A 6683-nucleotide genomic window follows, 5' to 3' on the forward strand; every position below is an offset into this window, starting at 1 on the left:
ACAAACAGGAGTTTATTCTCTTACAGTTTGGAGGCTTTAAGTCCAAGTTCAAAGTGCCAGGCTCTAGGGGCTGGGTGAAAGCCCCTCAACCTTGGCATCCAGCTCTGCCTCCTGCTCTTGGCCCACTGGAACTAGAGGCGTTTCTTCACTCAGACAGCTGCTAGCTGCTGAGGCTGCCAAGCCCAAGGTTGACAAGTAAAAAGGTACAGTCCCGACGTTACCAAACCAAATGGCAGGCCATTAATTTAAGTCCATTGTAAGTCCCAAAGTCGGCAGAGCATGGCAGGCTACTGAACAATGACACAGTTACATGCAGGGTCCAAGCGTGCCATAAGCTAGAGACTATCCCCAAGGCTTCTCCTTATATACAGGAAGCAGCCCACATCCCAAAGGCTGCTTGTGGTAGATCCTACCATGGAGCTGATTGCCTCATCATGGGGAATAACTATCACCAGCTGCCCAGACACTCAACCAGGCCCAGCCAAGTTGACATACAAATTTAACTACCACACCAGCCTACATGCTTTGCCCTTCTTTTAGGCAATGCACTAAGATCTGCTTTCCTATTCCACTTCCACTGCATCTCTTAGAAAACACCATCTTCCTCACACCAATTCCTAAGCCTGCACTGGCAATCAGCATTTTCAGCATAGCATGGTGGTTAAGACTATAGGCTAGAGTCAGAATGCCTGAATCAAAAATCCTAGCATCAGCATTTATTGATGATTTTGGTAAAGTTATCCATGCTTTAAGGAGCCCTGATGACACAGTAGTTAAGCACTCAGCTGCTAACCAAAGGTAGGCAGTCAATACACAGCAGCTGCTCTGCAGAAGAAAGATGTGGCAGTCTGCTTCTGTAAAGATTTACAGCCTTGCAAACGAGGCAGTTCTCTGCCCTACAGGGTCGCTATGAGTTGAAACTGAAACAATGGCAACAGGTATCCATGCTTTGATTATCTGTAAAATGAAGAAATTACTAATAAAAATGTATAAGGCATGTATAAGGATTAAACATGACAATACACATAAAGTGCTTCAAATACTATTTGGCACATAATAAAGCTAAAAAAAAATAGTCAACTTCTTTTTTTCTACTTTTGGAGTCTGAAGAATTTTGTCACTGTTGCTGTTGGCTGCCATCGAGTCGATTCTACCTGATGACAATCCTATGCATGCAGAGCAGAATTGCTCCACAGGGTTCGCAAGGTGTGACCTTTTGGAAGCAGATCACCTGGCCTGTCTTCCAAGGTGCCTCTGGGTGGGTTTGAACTGCCAACCTTTTGGTTAGTAGTCAACAGCTTAACTGGTTGTGCCACTAGTTCTGTATTAACTTAAGTTGGGAAGCAGTGCTCTATGCCTTCAATCATAATTTTCTATTCTTGTTAAATGTGTGAATGTAGATGGGTTGAAAGTTTGAAAGATAAAATTTAGCTAATAGAATATAAACTTCATATAGGATCAGGCCCAAGGCCCAATGAAAAGCTTTTGATGGATAGATAGTACAGGACTTTCCAAAAATTACCACACATCTGAGACTTTGATTTCAAATGTGGCTTCTACAGCTGATTTATCACAAAACAATGGCATTATATATATATATATATATATATATAAAGAGAGAGAGAGAGAGAACTTTCATTTCTAGCAAAATGGTGGGCTAGGATTCTAGAGCAACTCTCCTAGTTTAAAAAAAAAAATACTGAATTGAAAATTTATATAGACAGACAGATACAGATATTTAAACTGATAGTTAAGGTGACAGGAAGGTAAAGGAATTCCTCAAAGGCCTGAACGTATTGGGAAATGTCATAAAGTGTGAATCTAGCAAATAAATGAGCCCTGGAGCTAGTGCTTGCTCTGGTGGCATTTGCTAGTCAGAGACCTAGAACTACGGTTGTAGAAAGACTCAAGGAATTGAAGTCAAGCCTACAGCCCTCATGAGGTAGGAAGGTTGTATCAGAGACCTCCACATAAACTGTACCTCCCAAGAGGAAATATCCTTAGTGGATGAAACTAAAAACTAAATTGAGCATATGGAGGAAGATGGTACGGATATATACCTAACTAAGGAATCTACTTCTGTAAAGATTCACAGCCTTGGAAACCAATGGGTATTGCTATGAGTCAGAACTGACTCTTTGGCAGTGGTTTGGTTTTGGGTTTTTTAAGGCTTTACTTTAGATGTGAGGGAATTTCTAACCACAAGCTAGCCTTCACATATGGTTGGGGCTAAACTTCATACTCTTGGTGTGGTCTAAAAAAATCAAAAGCCAAAAATTTAATTTCAAGTTTAGCTTAAAGAAAGATAGCATATAATTTCCAAACAAATAAGGGGAAAAAAAAGAACAGAGGAAATAAACTAGACCATTCCACAAACTGAAAAAAAAAAAAGGAACATTTACACAAACTGAAAAAAAAAAGGAACATTCTCCGATGTAATAATGGTGTGGCAAGGGCATCTGATCTCCTCCAACTACATAAAGAAGCAGAATTAAGATCAAAAGTCCAAGGCTGATTCCTGTGAGGCAGAGATCAGATGTATCTCCTCTTTCCAACCTTTTTACCAACTCTGATACTAACCATTCGTTCCACAGTACTCTCTACATTTCTGCTGGGTTTGATAATTCATTGCAATGGCCACACAGAACTCACAGATAATACTCACAATTAGGAGATTTATCAGGGAAATAACAAGTGACAATTAAGGATAACATATGACTCAGGATATAGTAGTTCTTTGGACAGCTTCTTCTCAGTTGTGCCCACAGGCAGCCCTCTCTCTGGCTCTTGGCCTGGCCTCTGCCCTGCTAGGCAAGCATTACAAAGCTTCTTAGCTGCACTGATAACTGCCCAGAGGCACCCTATCCTGCCTGTAAGCCCTGGCCTGAAGGCTCTCAGCTCTCTAGCTTCGTGGGTTAGCAAGCCTAGCTCCACCAGGTGCCTGGAAACATCCCACTCTGCCAGCAAGCCTTCTGCCTGCAAGGACTCAGCTCTCTTGCTCCCTGGGTCTGGAAGCCCACTGTGCTGTCTCTTGCCAGTCTCCCGGTTCTCCTGCATCTTCTGCCACTATTTCTCTGCCATTACTTCTCACCAACTCTCACCATCTTTGGTGTTATAGCTCTCTCTCTCTCTCTCTCTCTCTCTGTCTCTTGGGTCTAAAGTATTCAATCCACTCTCAGCTCTTTTTTCTTTATTGTACTGAGGTCCCCACCGCCCCTTTCCATCTCTGCAATGGCTTATTTTAAGCCTAGCAGACTGACAAAACTGACCAATCCCTTCATTAGGGATCCATATTATTAATACATTAACAAGCTGTTCAATCCCCTTGGTGGGCCATAAGCACCTTATATGCATAGTACCACACAATCATTTGGTGGGAGTTATAAGGACTATGACTAGAAGGGCCATATTAAGGAATATACTGCTCCATACCCAATCATTTCATTCAGCTCATACTAAACCAGGGAAACTCAGTAGGAGAGATGAAAACCATAGGCTAATCTCTCTGGTAATCATCAACATAAAAATCCTACATGAAATGGAGTAAACTGAATCCAATGGTGTATAAAAAAGGTAATACATTACAACCAGTTTGGGTTTACCCTAGGAATGTGATATTGGTTTATAATTCATCACAGTAACAGATTAGAGGAGAAAAATCACACAGTCACCTCAACAGATACAAAACGTGTATGTGATAAAATTTAATACACATTCAAGAATAGAACAATATACACTCCTTGGAGAGAACAATCATGGGAGAAAGAAGGGCTGCTTATGCATGGGGAGACAGCTCAGGGGGGCAGGAGTGTATGGAGGGATGGACACTGGGAAGAGGTAACTATGGGGAGGAAATGGGAGGGGAGCTGTTGCATTGTGGTAAACTGTGGTCAATGACATGAGACAAAGTATATGTGAACAGCTGTATGGAAAGTGAATTTGCTCTGTAAATCTTCACCCAAATCATAATAAATAAACAAATAAATAAATAAAAGAATAGAACAATAAATCTGAAATGGCACAAGAAGAATAAGTAAATTTGAAAACAGATTATTAGAAATTATCAAATCTGATAAAAAGAGTGAAATAAATATTGAGAAAAAAATGAACCTAGTTTCAGCAAAGATTTGTGGGACAATTATAAGGCATTCCAACATACATGCAATTGAAGTCTCAGAAGGAGGGGGCAGGAAAAAATACTTCATGAAATAATGAATGAATATATCTCAAATTTGGCAGAATATATCTATTTATAGATGCAAGAAGCACAATAAATTCCAAATAAGAGAAATGCAAACAAAGAGAATCACACTGAAACAAATCAGTGTAAAATTCTTGAAAGCCAAAGATAAGGAGAAAATCTTGAAAGCAACAAGAGAAAAATCACACAGCAAAAACAGAAATCAGTGATATGACTACTGGCTCACTTCCCCCTGAGTAACAACAGAGACCAGAAGACAATGGAGTGACATATTCAAAGTGCTGAAATGAAGAAAAAAAACAAAACTCAACCAAGAATTCTATATACCCACTCCTAACTTGAAATGACTTGATGGCACCTAACAACAACACTCCTAACTTGTCGACATGGTTAGGTTCCAAAAACCAAGCTGTTATGTGAAAATTGGTGTTATGCAAAAATGGAGGATGACTCCATCATTACCTAATTGCCACATCACGTCATTACATAGCTGCCAAACCACTGAGACTCATGGCTCAGCCAAGATGACATAACCTTAACCATCACAGCAGTGTTATTCTCCCCTTGGCATTCAGTACTGCCAGACATATGTCATTAATGTGCAGAACAGTCACATTTTTTTTTTACTACTGCTGTAAATGCAAAATGATGGAGAACGAGAAAGTCGATACACGAGGAGCAGGTATATTCAATGAAACCATACTTGAAAAATGAAGGAAAAATAATGACATTTCCACATAGATGAAATTTGAGAGCAGGCAATAAAGTATTTCAAGATGAAGAGAAATTATACTTTAATCCACAGGAATGAATGAAGAGGATTGGCAATGGTAAATATGTTGGTACCTATTAAGAACTGTGTGTGTGAATGTGTGCATACGTAATTTATCTTTTCTTAATTTCAAAAAAAGGAAAATGACTGTTTAAAGAAAAAATTTTAATACTGTCTTGCTGGGATTTTAACATAGATAAATATAACATATATGACAATAACATCAGGAAGCTGGGGGAATGGAGAAGTAAACTGGGAATAACCTAAATATATCATGTCAAGTTAAGATGCACACCATAACCCCCAGAACAAACACAAAAAATACAGAAAGAGAAATACAACTAAGAAGCCAAAAAGAATTAAAATGGCATGCAAAACTATTTGTTTAACATGAAAAGAGGAGGAACAGAAGAAAAAAACAGATAAGACAAATAGAAAACAAATAGCAAAATACCCATCTAATTCCAACCATTATAGTAATTACACTAAATATGAAGTGACTTTTGAAAATTAATGTCACTGAATTATGAACTTAAGAATGGTTAAAATGATGAACTTTTTGCTATATATTTTACCACAATAAAATAGATTTTTTTTTTTGAGGGAAAAAAAAGTGAATTGACTAAACGCTACTATCACAAAGAAAGACTGGACTGTCTGTCATGTTGGAATAGAAAGATCTAGGACAACTAGATCTCTACACGCAAAAGAATGTAGCTGGACCCATACCTCATACCAATGGATCAAGTGACCGATATATGAGTTAAAACAAAACAAAAAAACTCTCAAAAGAAATCATAGGGATAAATCTTTAGGACCTTGTTTTGGTGATAAATTCTTAGAGCAAACAAAGAAACATCAGATAAATTGGACTTCAGCAAAATTATAAACTTTTGTGTATCAAAGGACATTACCAAGAAAGTGAAAAGATAACCCAAGAACAGAAGAAAATATCTGGAAACCATATATTGGATAAGGGCTTAATATCCAGAATGTATAAAGAACACCTATAACTCAACAACAAAAGATAAACCACCCAATTAAAAAATGGACCAAAACGAAAAACTAAACCTGTGTTGTGAATTAATTCTGACTCATAGCAACCCTACAGGACAGAGTAGATCTGTCCCACAGAGTTTCCAAAGCTATAAAGCTTTACGGAATCAGATTATCACATCTTTGTCCTGTGGAGCAGCTGGTGGGTTCGAGCTGCCAACCTTCTGGATAGCAGCCAAGCACTTAACTACTGTGCCACCAGAGTTCCTTCGCTAGTCATTAGGGAAATAAAAATAAAAACTACAATGAGATACTATTTCACAGAAAGGTTGATGATTTGAACTCACCAGCCACTCTGTGGGAGAAAGATGTGGCAGTCTGCTTCCATAAAGACTTGCAGCCTTAAATACCCTATGGGACAGCTGTATTCTGTCCTATGGGTTGTTATGAGTCAGAATCGACTTAATAGCAATGGGTTTGGTTTTCTGGGGTTAATGACTAGTGATGTTAAGCATATTCGTGTTCTTCTTGGCCATTTGTATAACATCTTTGCAGAAATGTCTATTCAAGTTGTCTTGTCTTTTTCTTTTTTTTAAAGAAGCCCTAGTGGTGTAGTACCAAACAGTGTTTCTTTGCTATTCATAAGGTTTTCCCTGGCCAATTCTTTCAGAAGTGGACGGCCTCTTCCTTCTTCCTAGTCTGTCTCAGTCTATA

The 6683-nt window shown here is 38.7% G+C and overlaps 1 protein-coding gene across 1 annotated transcript in view; it reads right to left on the bottom strand.

Annotated features, from left to right (window-relative positions):
- The window catches only part of FANCI (FA complementation group I), a 141555-nt gene that overhangs the window by 37560 nt on the left and 97312 nt on the right, over positions 1 to 6683 (bottom strand). The window lies entirely within an intron of this gene.

Source organism: Orycteropus afer, unplaced genomic scaffold (assembly GCF_000298275.1).
Source record: "Orycteropus afer afer isolate SDZICR_OR568_19922 unplaced genomic scaffold, OryAfe1.0 scaffold00150, whole genome shotgun sequence".
In the NCBI taxonomy this organism is placed as follows: Eukaryota; Metazoa; Chordata; class Mammalia; order Tubulidentata; family Orycteropodidae; genus Orycteropus; species Orycteropus afer.